Source organism: Phallusia mammillata, chromosome 2 (assembly GCF_965637545.1).
Source record: "Phallusia mammillata chromosome 2, kaPhaMamm4.hap1.1, whole genome shotgun sequence".
NCBI lineage: Eukaryota > Metazoa > Chordata > Ascidiacea > Phlebobranchia > Ascidiidae > Phallusia > Phallusia mammillata.
This window is the reverse complement of record NC_137253.1, coordinates 5357314-5372600: the sequence shown is the minus strand read 5'-3', so window position 1 is coordinate 5372600 and position 15287 is coordinate 5357314. Positions and strand designations below refer to the sequence as shown.

The 15287-nt window shown below is 34.4% G+C and overlaps 1 long non-coding RNA gene across 1 annotated transcript; it reads right to left on the bottom strand.

The window, feature by feature from the left end:
* Nucleotides 1-2395: 2395 nt before the first annotated feature.
* Nucleotides 2396-10436, bottom strand: LOC145214434 (uncharacterized). Its single transcript, XR_013857052.1, has 7 exons — nt 10257-10436; nt 10006-10061; nt 8095-8165; nt 6704-6837; nt 5047-5221; nt 3875-3922; nt 2396-3337 (listed from the first exon to the last, which is right to left on the bottom strand). It is a non-coding gene; the product is annotated as an uncharacterized LOC145214434 (long non-coding RNA).
* Between the last annotated feature and the right edge of the window lie 4851 nt (nt 10437-15287).

The window sequence follows — 15287 nt, the reverse complement described above, 5'->3', positions numbered from 1 at the left end:
AAGCACCACAAACATTTCGAAAAAACTAGATATAATTAAAAAACGCAATATACAGTGGATTAAACATAAAATTGGTTGGATTAGAAAAAACTCAAACCTTGTAGACACAAACAAACTTGTTTTAGGCGGAATTGGGCAAATACAATCCCATACACTGACAGTGGAAAAAGATGCGGTGCTACATATTCCAAACAATCGGCATTAAACATGTCAAAACATTTTTTTGGCCTCATTTGGAACCAAATTTCGTTTTGCACAAATTGTAAATGGTGTATTTCACCAAACATATTTTTTAACTAAAGCAAAATGTTGGTAAGTGATGGTAAAGGCATTTAAAAACATCTAGCACTAAATTTTAAACCATTTAGTTTAACTTAAAAGTCGTATTTAACCTTAAATTGTATTTATGCCTTCTGCTATAATGTGGCGCATGCGCAGAACCATATTGTCAATTTCATGACGCACACACTTTTTTACTTTTAAATAGAAACTTTGTTTGCTGAAAGGTAATTACAAATTTCTGATTTTTACTAAAAATATTTTCGCATTGATTTTTTGTTTAAATGCGGTTAATTTGTTACAAATGGAAAGGCCATTTGCTTTCGGCAAATTAACTTCGGATACAGTAAGGGGATTTCCCATCTATGATTTATTTTAATTTTTATACGTAGCAAAGGGATGGATAAAATTCGTATTTGAACGACTCGTGGTAATTTAATGTAGTATCGATAAACGTCTTGGGTATTGGTAAACCTCGCTCCCTTTTTTGGAATAGATAGTTAGATTAGATTCCAAATCGAATAAACATTTAACAAATGCTATTCCTAACCCAAGACTGTTGAACCTCGTTATTTTAAACACTGGATTTAGAGTTCTATGAAAGAGATCCTATAAAGTTGCCAAAACATCCTTATTTGCTAGATATGCCCTGTATTGTATTGGATCAACGACGTAAAAATGATAATGTTTTATTTCTGAGAAATGTTTTCATTTTGGACTTGTTTCCTAACTTTAAACGTTCAGTATTTTACATCAATCTGGATGTCGCCATCGTGAATTAATTGCAACCGGTGGTACTAAATACGTTGTCATGGTATACCGCAAGTGACCGCATGTAATGCTTCTACGAAAATATAATTTTGTGGACTTTTGAAAGCGCTGACGGTTTGAGGTATTCTCGCTGGGTGAGGTTTCGTAATTTAAAAAAATGGAACCTGATCTAGTTTACCCTTTTTGGAGGCCTGTATTTTCACATTTCACATACCATGCAGTATTTTAAGTACGTGCGGTCACGTGGGTTAACATGCGGCTTTTAGTACCACCAGTTTACGACTTAAAATGAAAACACAACAACACCAGAAACGTTAGCCATAGCAATAATAGCACAGTAACTTGCTAGATTTGTTTGTAGCCCATTGGTATCTTGAAATCATTTGGCAAACAGTTAATTGGCAGAAAACTTGATTTTTTAAAAGATAAACTTATACTCAGATACTTTATATAATCAGAGTAATTATGATGCCAATACAAGATTTTCAGGAAACTGTGTTGTATACAATGCACAAACATAGTAATGTAGATAATGTATAGCTTATATGTTGATTAAATAAAAAATTCCAAAAAAAACAAAAAAAAAACTTGTGCAAAATAGTAAAATTTTGTTACTTTCATAAAATGAGAGTAAGTATGATGCCAACATAATATTTTTTTAGTAAATGGCTTTTGCAAATGACAGGAAACACCAGAATCAGTAAATGACAAGGTACAGGAAATGGCACTTGGAGTGGCGAGTATGCACAGTAATGTCGTGCAAAAATGCTTACAATGGCAATAAATCATTTTACCTTGTACCAATGAAAACCACATGAACAATAAATAAGTAGTCACACTAAACATGCAATAGTACCTATCAAAATGTGTAAAATTAGGTTTTAAAGTTTGACAGTAACTGGGATCAACGGGAAATATGTCACAAATTTAACTTTAAAACGTCAGATTTGCTAAAGATAAACCATACATACAAGTTTAAAACACAAAATGACAACAGTTTTTGGGAAACAGTAAATATACAATATTCAACTTGACTGAAGAGTGTTGGCTGTGATGAGTCATAGACACACAATGAGATGACACAACATGTAAAACACTTTACATAAAGGTATTAGTTTTCGAGTTCGCAAGAAACATGTGTGATGAGGGAAGGGAGCATTGTATGAGATCATTATGAGTTTGATTTAGATACAAGTTTGTGTTTTTGAAAGTCATCAAAAAGCTTGTTTAAATATCTGCAGAAACTAAATAAACTTAGAGATAAATACAAAAATAAAACATATATTATTCTACCGAAGTTGATTAGAACCATATTATTTAGCTTAAGTTACGTATAATACAGTGCTACTGAAAAACATGCTTTTTATTGCACTTGTAATGAGAAAAAAATGAACTTTAAAACAACAGTGAGGTGCAAAAGTGTCAAATTCGCAACAAAAATGGCTGATTGTGCACTTTTCTAAAATAAAAATGGCAATAAAACCAAATATAATTTGTGTCATGATAAGTTAAACTTTCTGCACTGGTCAATAGGTCAAAAAACACAGGTTTAGATGCACAAAAGTTCTAAATGCAAATAATGAATTGATAAAAAAGTATCAAATAAAATCAAAGCTTGTAATGAATAATATTTAATAATATTAATATGTAGAACACAGTTATTATACTAAAACCAATATCCAGCAAATCAATAAAGTAGTACAGTGGAAGCATGAGCATCTACCATTAAATAATCAAAAAAATCATGTTAAAATTTAGTGTATAATAATTATTTGCAATGTAAATTTTAGAGCATTATATTAAAACAAACAAAACCTTATTTTGTCCAGTTAAACAGTTTGATAAAGATTAGACAATAATTGGCAATTATAACATTACTTAAAGAGGTATAACTTTAGTGCAAAATTTATTACCACAAATCTTTTTCCATAAAGAATGACTAAAGATTTAAGTTGATGAAATAGAAAGTGATAATCATGATCAACAGTGGTCATACATACAACAATATAACCCGGAATTAAACAAAGACCAGGAATCAACACCACTTTACTCATCTAATATCTAGCGGTCGTGCTTTGCCTCAGGTACACTCGTTTGCATAATTCCCGCTTGCATTCTTATTTTATCTCCGTTTAATTGCTTTTACATTGTAACTTCGTGTCGCCTTTTTTTTACCTTTGTGGGGCACCCTGTTGTGTGCCTTCTGTCGCTTTTATTTCTTATAACCTGACGATGACAATAGTAGTTGTCGAAATGTAAAAGTGGTCGATTCCACAAAACCTGATGACTTAAACAAGAAATGCAGGAATTAGACAAATTAAGTGAAAATTATAGAAGTAATTGTTTCCATTCATATAATGTGCCATTGAAAACATGCTTATAATACATGCTATAATGCATTTTAGCTATAAATATATTATTTGTTAGTTATTTAGTTATTATATTTGCTTGAACTTTACTTGTGGTTTAAAATTAGAGTTGTTGAACCTATGAACCAAAAGAAATCAATTCTACCAATCTCGGGGTTTTAAACAACATGCATAAACATGTATACTTGGTCCACATTATAATTATTACGGGTCTAATTTAAATTATAGTACACCAGGGTTGTTGAAGGCGTAATACAGAATCAGCCGGACACCAAGCATTCACCACCATATGGCAAGGTGTAGGCTATATAAAATTTAGCCTGCGGTGGGATTCGAAACCACAACAGGAGTCCAGGTATGAATATATTTATCTTGTGTCTAATTTAATATTTATTTTCAGGTATTTTTTTATTACAACAAATGTTTTGTTTAATTTTACTTTCACAATTGCTCACCCGAAATTCCACCACTAGTAGTTGAAAGTTGATGGGTTGGTGCTGCAACTGAAACAGAAATAACTTTAAATTATAAATTAAAAAGTTTAAAAACTTACTTAAATTAAAAAACTTAGTTAGTCAGGTTATATACAACCAACCGACTAAAAACCAAATTTTAATTTAAAACTGAAGCACAAAAATTAACTTAAAAATCCACAAATACGAAGATGCAAACAAGAAGATCGCCTTTTTGCTCACAAAAAAGGTAAACGGAAAAATATTATAATCATTTTTGAATCTGACACTGTTTAAAAAACTCACTCATTTTAGGGGGTTAGTGAGGTACCTGATGGGGTTCAACACCCAAAAGTATAAAATGTAAAACCACAATGACCCAATTAACAGTGTGTAAAAAAAAATTTAGACCGAGGTTTAAAATTCTGACCACTAGAGGTGTTATTAGCACCATTTGTTAATACTTCTGACGTCATAAGGCAGTTAACACCCTTCTGACTGGCCTTTATGCTCACAAAAAAGGTGAACGGAAAAATATTATAAACACTTTTGTATTGATCTTTAAAATATGATTCACACCAAAAAGCAAAAATAAGCCTGTCAGTCTTAGTGCAGCAAAAGGTTTGTAGCAGGGAAAAAAGAGTCAAATAAAATGACCTTTAAATTTAAAAAAAATATATTATTCTTCCTGATGAAGCAACCAATGAATGATTCCACATAGTGCAATTGTTAAACGCAACACATGCTTTTTACACTTGTCCAGCCAAAAATAACATTACTGGATTGCAAGGTCACTGCCCAAATAAGTTGCCAATTACCAATTTGCACAGCAATATGTGTCGGTTGTGAGGTAACCTAATGCTGATATACACACATTTATGTTTTTAATAATATTTGGGTCTCAAAACATGGAATCCATTAGAACAGCAAATTCAGTGTTACTAAGTTAAACACAAAACAACACAAATCCCCTTTTTGAATCCCACCAGGTACTCACGAAACCTTAGTGTGGACCTCTATCCTCTCAGTCTTGGCCCACACCGACTTACACTATTGTACGCTGTGATGTAAGGTTGCTTGTTTATTTGCAAAATGTGAAGAAATGTTTTTTTGTATAAAAGGAACAGACAAAGATACTACAGTATTCGGATCCAACTATAGTAAATTCAACCTACTTCTTTTGCATATAGTTGATGTAGGTTGTACACTCCATGTTGCATCCGCCAGACATACTCCAACAGCACCACCAGTGTATGCAGGTGTTGCACAAGAAAAATTTCTGGCACACCCAAATCCACATGGGGTTTGATTTAAAGTTAAAATTACTTGAGAGTTGTAGTGAAGAACAATCTATTGCAAAAATAATGTTCACAAATAATAAAATAAATTTGACAAAAAAGTTACAAACTAGAGGTCTAGCAACAATAATTTTAGAAGTGACTTCTACACGTTGCCAATAAATAAGTACAATGTTAGATTTGATGGATTGTGATACTTCCACAAAACATCAATGTTTTGTTTTACTGCCTGTATCAGTTGATGTCCATGTGACCAAGATTTACCAGATGCAAATAATGTCTTTTTTACACAAATGATAGGCTACAGCAGTAGTTTTTAAACTGTGCGTCGTGACGCCCTGGTGCGTCGCAAACATTGTTCGAAGTTTGTCCTATTTAATGTTCTGTATCTATAATAAAGGGATAAATAGTGGCAAAATAAATAAAAACATAACAATCGAAACCTATAAAAAGAACATTTTACAAGCTGTCCAATTTTCATGTAATTCCGACACTGTTTAAACAAACTCGCCCATTTTAGGGTGCTGGTGGGGTAAATGTTAAAGCTGTTGGGTTAGACTAATGACACCTAAAAATAGCATAATCTAACAAATGATCAAATTTCGTCCAATTTTAACATTGTTTACCAATTTCACCCATTTTAGGGGTAATATGGAGGGGCTACAGGGTACAACACAACAACTAATACCTATACATGGCACATTCTACAAGCTATACAAATTTCAGACAATTCCGAAACTGTTTATAAACTCACTAGTTTTAGGGGGATAAATATCGGGGCTTCAGGGTTAAACACAACAACAACAGCTATACATGACAAATTCTACAAGCTGTCAAAATTTCATTTAAATCTGACACTGTTTAAAAAAACTCACTCATTTTAGGGGATTAGTGAGGTAACTGATGGGGTTCTACACCCAAAAGTATAAAATGTAAAACCACAATGACCCAATTAACAGTCGTGTAAAAAAATTTTAGACCGATGTTTAAAATTCTGACCACCAGAGGTGTTATTAGGAACATTTGTTAATACTTCTGACGTCATAAGGCAGTTAAAACCCCTCTGAATGGCATGTGCAGAAACAGCCACCAAGTATTGCACAGACACAAGTACCATATGTTCTGTTGCCTTTATTACACTATTACACCACAGAAATCTTTTGTTTGTGGTGCGCAGCAACATACAAAAACCTTTTACACTTTGGGGGCTAGCGGGGTAAATACTGGGGTTATCAAGTCAAACAAAGCAGAAGTCACATCTAAATGACCATATCTACTACCTGTGAAAGTTTCATCCAAATCCAACAAATATTTTATACCAAAGGTGCATGGACAAACTTTACCAGAAAAAAAAGAAAAAAAATGAGTGAAATCAAGATGCCTCCCCTTCAGAGAAGGGGACCCATTATAATTATGCAATCAGACATTTTCAAACCACCTACACCACAATCAATGTTTATTAATAAGACTCAGGTAAGGAAGCTAGCAGGCATTTGAGAAATAGGTCAAAAAACAATGAACACAATTTACTCACATGAAGGATTCAATGTTGTTGAGGCCAACGGCCGGAGGGTGAAAGCATTTTGAATTTCCAGCATTTTATCATCCAATGTTATGTTGAACAACGAAACTGTCCATGTGACATTGGTCGGGCTTGTGTCTGTACAACTTTAAAAATATTTATTGTCAATGTCTGACTGTTAACTGTTAAAAAAGAGACAAAATGAATTACACTAACCAACAATGTCAAAAACCTCTATTGCACTTTGCACAAGTACAGCTGTTTTAAATAATTCTTGTTTAGAAGGTTTATGGGAGACTCCCTGGCTCAACCAAGATTTTGCAATGTTACAAAACTTAAATAGATGCTTGCAAACTGAGCCCCAAAGTTAAACCTAAAACTTTCTTTATTATGTAAGTTTTCAACTGAATCTAGTGCGGTAATGCAAATGATCATGACACTCAAAGCTTGTAGATGCAAATTAGGTTATATATGTTTTTTTTTGATTGGCGGCATTGAAAGTTTAGGCTTTTAGTTCTTAACCCCTTAAAAAAGTTTGTTTTCAGCTGATTTTTGGAAAAGTTTGGGTTAAAAACAAAATATCAACTTAATAACATGTTCGGCCATCAGGCTGTTAGAAATTTTGGTGCATCAAGTACCCTACAACTGTTTTTATTTGTTGACCCGTTTTGAAGAGCTAACAAGATAATCACTGGAAAAATCATGTCAAACAAAATATATGGCACATGTACATGACTATTCCAATCGCCTGTGAAAGGGTCAGACAAACTGTATGAACAGAAGCAACAACCAAATTTACAATAAAATTCAAACCATGTTGAAGTGGGATTAATAAATAACATAATTTTAGGCAGTTTAGACTAGTGATGAACCCAATCGACAAACTTTTGATTCAGCCGAAACCAAATACGTTCGGCTGTTTTGCCAAATAAATTTGGACAAATCAACCAAATCATTCATAACGTCACGCGCAGTTGTATGGTATGTGTTTGTCATGAAAACATAAGTCTATCTACCAGGCAATTAGTGCAGAATAGTTGTGTTTCGTCCTTATTTCAGTTCTGTGGGGTTTAAAATAGCTTCAAGCATAATTGCTAACCTGCCAATAAATTACTGATTTTTTGTCTGCAGTAGGAAAAACGATAATGTTTTAAAAAATATAAAAAATTCAGTGATTTTCGTTATGGGGTAGTTAAAAGATTGCATGGTACCTTACTGAGCAAAAAAGACCTGTTTATGCTTTAAATGTGCGTTCAAAGATTCAGTTTCAGCCGAACCGCAACAAATTATTTGGCCGAAACCAAATCTTTGCAAAAATGATCAATTCGACCAAATAAATTCGGCAAACCAAATATTCAGTACAGCTCTACTTTAGACCTATTATGACAAGAATGAACACCAACCTTGACGGAAGACACCGAGAAGCCCAGCACCTTCATAAGACTGGAGTAGATTCAGCAGTTGCAAAGAAAACCTACAAACAAATGCTATGCTCATAACTTTGTAACATGATTTTTTTGTACAAAAAAAACATGAAACAAACTGTTAACCTTCAATTTACTGTTTCTCATACTATAGGTATAGGTTTGTATCAAGCACAGTGAGCAAATGAAGAGCTGGTTTTTACAGTTAGAGTATTAACAACTGGGCTGTTCTATAACCAATGTCTTCCACAAAACTCAGGGCTGAAAACAGGATTTAAAAACTGCTTTCTAAAACTTTTGCACAAGTCATTTTTGTCATCACAAGCTAAATTTGCCAGGCCTTTTGATAGAATTAACCAGATGTTGAGATCCTGAATTAACAGTACGAATTGTTAACAAAATTGCTAATTTAAACTTTTCTGGGTAAAATAGGGTTATTATGACATTTATTATCAACGGTAAGAGAGATGCTTTATCTCAATGTAAAATGTATAAATTTTTTATGTAAAAAAACCTGTGCCTGAACCAAAAACTCATGGGCTTACTATAGTTAACAAACAAATACACAGAAAATGTACCAAACATATCATTCACAACAAAATACAAGGGTTTAATTATGCAACAGCAAATTCACAGCAAAAAAAGCACTGTCCAGTCGCATGCATGGTCATACACAAGGCAAAGGTCATTCCTGATCAGACATCAATCATTAGTCTTATCCTGTCTTGTGGGAATGAAGTGTTTAGTGTGGGAAAAATACCCTAATGACACATATTTAAGGCCTTAAAGGTAATCACTGCGCTGATCAAGCTAATACTTAGGGTTAGTCCAGATATGAATTAATTCTACTATCCCGTTAACAAATATATATGGATATTCTAGCTATCCAGTTATTCAGCTAATAATGAATCTATTGCAATGTCTTTTAGGAGTCACACAGATTTAATTTTAATGTTTAGAGATGTTCAGTTTCAGTTACAAAAAGATTCATAACACTTAACAATGCACCAACTAACAAACTATGAAACTTATGGATTCAGGGAAAGGGAGCAATAATAAATATATTTTGCTGTCATTGAAAAGTTGACTGTATTTAAAACATTTAACAAAAAATAGAAAGAACCACACATTTCTATTTGTAAACCATACCCCATCAATCAAAATAAGAACATTTGTTCTTGGCGGAAAAATGATATTTGCTGTAACAGTTAGGTTTGACCCAATAGCTTGCTTGGGAGAAGAAGAAAGCCTCACGATTGATGCAGTTTGGCCAAGTGTCTCCAAAAAATTAATTTGGACTATGAGAAACTACATATAGAAATCCAATTTTTACATGTTAGGTATGCAGTTTAAAAAATGTTGTCAGTCTAACTGGGTCACCTAGAGTCCATAAAGATTTTGATGCGCTGGCAGTATTTTAGTTTTTTTAAAGCTTTAAATTTGTTGGAATTGCTTAGTAATAGTTAAAATGTTAACATTACAGAAATATGCAGAAATAGAGATTTTAGATTTGATGTATAAAATCAAAGTATACTTTGGAGAACTGAAAAAAGAGACTTGGTGCGCTGCTTCCGGCCCACAAACCATATTTTAACAACCAACTACTGCACAAACATAGAGATATAATTATGTTCATTAAACATAAACTCCACAAATATTATTAAAGTGTGTGTAAATTTTGTGCTATAGAGTTTAATACAGCACACAACTTTAAAATTTGTACCAGAAAATACCAGGAATGTAAGTCACAAAAAATAATCAGTTTTAGTCAAATAAAGTTCTCAAATCATTCTGCTGGTTAGAACTGTATTTATAAATAACAAACTTTAAACCAATCAAAACATATTTAGCATTTAACAAAAAATAACAACCCAAATGTAAGATACATACCTTTCACTATGAAACTAACCGGAAAATCCAACCAGTAAGTGCCAGCTTCAACATTTCTGGTAAAACACAAATACTAATTATGGTTCCTAACAGATTCATGCCCTGGAGATCAAATTAAGGTAAACATCTGGACTCAGTCAATATTTAAAACTATTTTAAAGCACGTGGTTGCACCAAAACTACAGATCGTCCAGTATATCAAACAAGACAGACTCGCTCAGCGGTCAGCGCAGAGAGCAAACTAGACTCACCAGTCACCACTCAGCAGGGCTGCCACTGAGAATTTTAAGATATCCCAAGGTTCCCTCACCAAAAATCCCAAGGTTTGTCCACAAATCCCATGATAACCAAAAAATGGCAAATACACAGTTTAAATCCTAGCTGGTGCAGGCAACATAATCTTTATAGTTACACCAGGTCCCAGCCATCACGTATCTTTGAAAAAAAATTCCAGAAAAATACAAAAGAAAAAATATTTTTTGTGTACATTTTTTACTGGCACATGACACATCGAAAAACCTGTAGTATTGGCCTGACTAGAGTTCCTTCTCGAGAATTTCTCGACGAGAAATTCTCGAGAAATCTCGAAAAAATCGAGTCTCGATTCTCGAGAAATAAATAAAAATTTCTCGAGAAAAATTACGTCACGTATCTTAAACAAAAAGTAAATGCGACACCTCTTATTACGTGCATTTTTCGTTTCAACTCGCCTCTAGAGCGGACTGGGCACATAACTTTCTTATTTTGCTTCCGAAACAGCGATTTTTAACGTGCGTTGCCGCTAAACTTTCACCTTTCCCAAGCAGAAGTCACGCCTGGTTGCGTAAGATCTATAACAGTCGCTTCGTTTTTGGCTGATTTGCTAGCGAATCACTACTTGTGATCGCTACTAGAAGCGAAAAAACGTACAATCGGAAATTTTTTTGTTTGTTTTTGTTACAAAATCGGCTTAAATAAAAATTTCGAGACTCTCGAGATTCTGGAGAAATGGATTTTTAATTTCTCGTTTCTCGAGAAATAGAGGAACCCTAGGCCTGACTCACTGGTTTTGACAGAGCATTTCAATCAACTTACACGGCTTCGAACACAAAATTGGTGAAGCACTGATACGCAAATCGTTACATAAAAAGATGATTTTTGCAAAAGGATAATTTTGTTCGCAACAATAGTATTAATTGAATCTTAAACGTATTAAACGGATAGTTTAAAAAAATCCCAAGGTTTAAAAAGTTTTTCCCAAGATCCCAAGCTCAGCACTGAAATCCCAAGATCTTGGGAAAAATCCCAAGGAGTGGCAGCCCTGCCACTCAGCAGTATATTTGACCAAAGGTTCCCCCGCCGCACTTTCGCCAGCCGCATGGTTGCAGGCAGTCGGATAAAAGTGCCGATTTTAAAAACGGTCATAACATTACCAAAACAAGATGAAAAGATCTGAAAATTGCAGAAGTACTAGATATAACATCAAATTATGAAGCAAAACCCAAAAAATTGCAAAAATTAAAATATATTGTTTGGAAAATCTAAGAGAAGGCAGAAAAATATGGACAATTGACCTGTTTAAAATGTTAAATAAAACACGGTGCAAAATTTCATTAACTACCTTTTTGTTTAACAAAAGTTATGGGACTTCAAACTTCAGACCTTATCGACGGCTATCTCCAAAGCCACGAGCCGCCGCCCGTCATAACGACCTGCCAACACCTTTCCAAAATAAAACACTGTTCCGAACAATCGATTTTTATGAAATTCACAGTATTTATTGATGAGGTATACAATTGTGTATATGCAAAAATACATATTATGTTGGTGTACAATTTCTCTTTCTCGCCGCCGCACCGGGGCCCATGAGAGTCTAGGGGGCCCATAATTATTAAGTTGAAGATTCCAGGGTGAAATGTGTACTTTTAAAATTTTAAACTGAAAAATGTTGATGCTGATTGCCGAATGTGGAGTTTGATTTGTTTGTAGTGCAACTCTATGCAACAAGTTTTATGATTGTTACGTTGGTGCATGCGCGAATTGTAGCGAGATCTCTTTTTTATGTGCTGGTGAGTTTTCTGGACGTTATAAAAGCATTTGTTACACGTAATTCTTTAATTCAGCCGTTGGCACGCGTCGCCTAAAAGGTTGCCGATCCTTGAACTATACAGTTTAACAGTCGCATTACCCGACTTTGGGATTTTAGAAATACCATGTCTTGGCGCTGCAAAAGGTTGTGGTGACCCCTGGTTTAAGCGAACACAGTACATGTCAAGACCAATATTTGCTTTTGAGCGTTCACTTTGTTGTACGAACGCTATAGTGCATGCAGTAAAAAGACAGGAATTTTAGGTTTTTAAACCTGTAAAGGTTTGACGTTATTGTCCAAGCTGTTTAATGAGTGCAGCTAGCTTGCTTTTGTTTGTTCTTTTGGCGAATAAACGTATTAAACGCTTGATCATCAGCACACAAATAATGTTCAAAGGGGGGCCCAGAAATTGAATTGCACCAGCATATTTTTTTTCTCTCCAGGGCCCTGTATAGACGTCTTTAGATTTTTTAAATATTCCATATGAAAAAAAGTCGTACGGAGAACAAAAAAATAGTGTTATTCATTTGCAACCGCGTTGACACAAGTCGGTGATTGCAACTTTTCCCTTAGCTTGCAACTTTTATTGCAGTACCTTCCTTAAATTTTGAAAGCTCACAATATTTAACTGATGTATTTTAGAAAAAGATGAAGTATTCAAACTACTCGAAGAGTGTTTAGATTTAATACAAGCAAAAAAGTTTGATGATGCAAAAAAGAACAAAAAACAACTTTCAGATTTAATTGGAAATCAACCAAAGGCTTTTGGACAAATAAGAGAACAAGCCACAAAAGAAAAAAATGACAAAAACTATCTGGAAGCCATTTTGTTTTTTGGCATTGCTGCAGATTTCGATGTGAATAAAAATCCTTTCAAGGCAGTGAAAAATGTTACAGAATGTATTTCGGAGATTGAACGAGCAATAAAACTTTTTTTGAATAGCTGTAGTAAATATTCAAAGTCGAGATACAAAGAAATTGTGCGCGAATTTGTGATCCCATTAATGCTTGACATGCCTGGGAAAATCGACCACCTTGAAAATGGATGTGAAACGCGCGCTTTGTGGGTGCATTGGATTGCGAGAAGCCAATTCTACATCGGGGATTTGGTATCAATGGAAAAAACAATAAACTGTGAAATTGAACGAATGAAATCAAAGTACGGGGATGAAAGTTCAAAGCATCGCATTTATAGTGTCTTGTGGAACAGTCTCGGTATTGTTTGCAAGGAAACTTCGCGACCTAAAGAAGCATTCGAATGTTTTACAAAAGCAGTTGAAGGATTCAAAACAGCTGAATATGCAGACGAAATAGAACGAGAAAAAGACATTGCAGAGAGTACAGAATTAAGAAAAAAGTAAAAATTTTAATTCAACATATAATTGGCTTTGTGTACAATTCTGAATTTTGATGACTCTTTGTCATAATAATCCTAAAAATAGAACTATTTTGTTTGAAAGGTTGTATAATTTAACCCAAACAAATTATTTCTGGTGTTGTGCCTTTTTTTCGTCCGTGTATAATAACGCGTTACTGAAACAGCAGTGTGTTGTCAATACCTACAAGCCAAAAATGTTTCTGACTTCTCGGCTTTTTTTATTTAGTCTTCCCCTTGGCAGATTTTAATTGACGTTATTCAACGCATGTATGTTTTCTTGTATCTGTTTTCTTTATTTCGGAGTAAATCCGCTGCCAAATTTTGTGCAACGACCAAATTTGGTTGCAAACGCATTAACTACATGTTGATTTAATATTACCGCCAGACGTCTAATTTTTAAGGGTGACATTCTTGCTCTGATGACTTGTACGCCGCTATATTGATTTTTTTTCGGCTTGTTGAAATGCTGTATTATATTGTGATAATTCGCGTGTGCAAAAAATAAGATAGCGGCTAGCGCAAGTGTCGTTTTGTTTACCAAACGTACAGAATTAGGCTGCTAAAATTTTAACGAAAGCGTTTTATTACCAGTGGTTATCCTTTTTTATCTGATTTAGTCGACCATTTTCCACCCAACCTCTGCGTCGATATGAAGTAGCGTGAGATACTCGCGTATGTAGCACAAAAGTACACGGGTTTGCATTAAGTTCAAAGTGGGACCCAACTATGAACAGTTGAGAGACCCTGAGTTAATATTCAATAAATAAGAATCCCGCAAACAGACAGGGAGCTCGAACGCGTATTTACATAAACATAACGCTTTTAGACATTGTAACGGTCACTCACGAAATAAGCCAAAAACTGTAAGCACTCAAAAAATCCGCTGAGTGGCGGACAAGCGCAAATTCAGCGCCGATTGTAAGGGCGCGGTCGATTACGTCATACACAAGGCGCGAACCAGTTATCCGCTAAACACGCGTTTCTCGTTCCAAGAGGAACTGGCCAAGGGTTGCGAAACTTCAAATTGTTCAAAACAACTAAAAAAGGTACGGTGTTTTATTTTAAAAATTCATGAACCTTAACGGTGAATTTAGTTTTTGACGCGGAATGGAAACTTCCAAAACGCTATGGAAACTGTAGGGAACTCCGACTGTAAATTTGACCTGGTACTATCGTGCTTTTTTGCACAAGATCTTTACCGGCTACTAATCTGACAATACAAGTTTCGCTAATCACTGCACCAGGTCATAAACCAGCTCTCGGCTAAATACTAATCTTTTTTTGTTTCACTCACCCGTCGAGTGTTTAACGAAGGAACATTAATAAAACTTTACCCACACCAATATGTCGCTATGTTAAAAATTACAAGTTAAATTATTGTTTTAAGTAGGCTATAAAATAATGCGAACTTCGTCTGATCATCAAAGTGTAAACTTCAGAATCAGTTTAGTTCTTTGCGTATACGGCTTGTTTAACATAGGCCTACTGCATTCTATTATGTTATACCTTATACCAGATTATACAAGCCAACAGCGAAGTTTTGTTTGTGTAAACGGGACAGAAAAACTTGTTTCAATGCACATTTTCGTGCGCACATTTTGGCACACATTTTGGCACCAACACATTTTCGAAAAATGTGCGCGTATGGAGTTGCGCACTTTGCCTATATATTTTCCACAAGTCGTGTTGATAACACAGGTTCTAAATTTCTAGTTTTTATTGTTATATCAAACGCCTTATATGCACAACGGCAATGTGTTTAAAAACACAAGTATGTGTATTCAATTATTAAATTAAACCTTTGGATATTTTTAATTTCTCAGTGGCAGCCCTGAT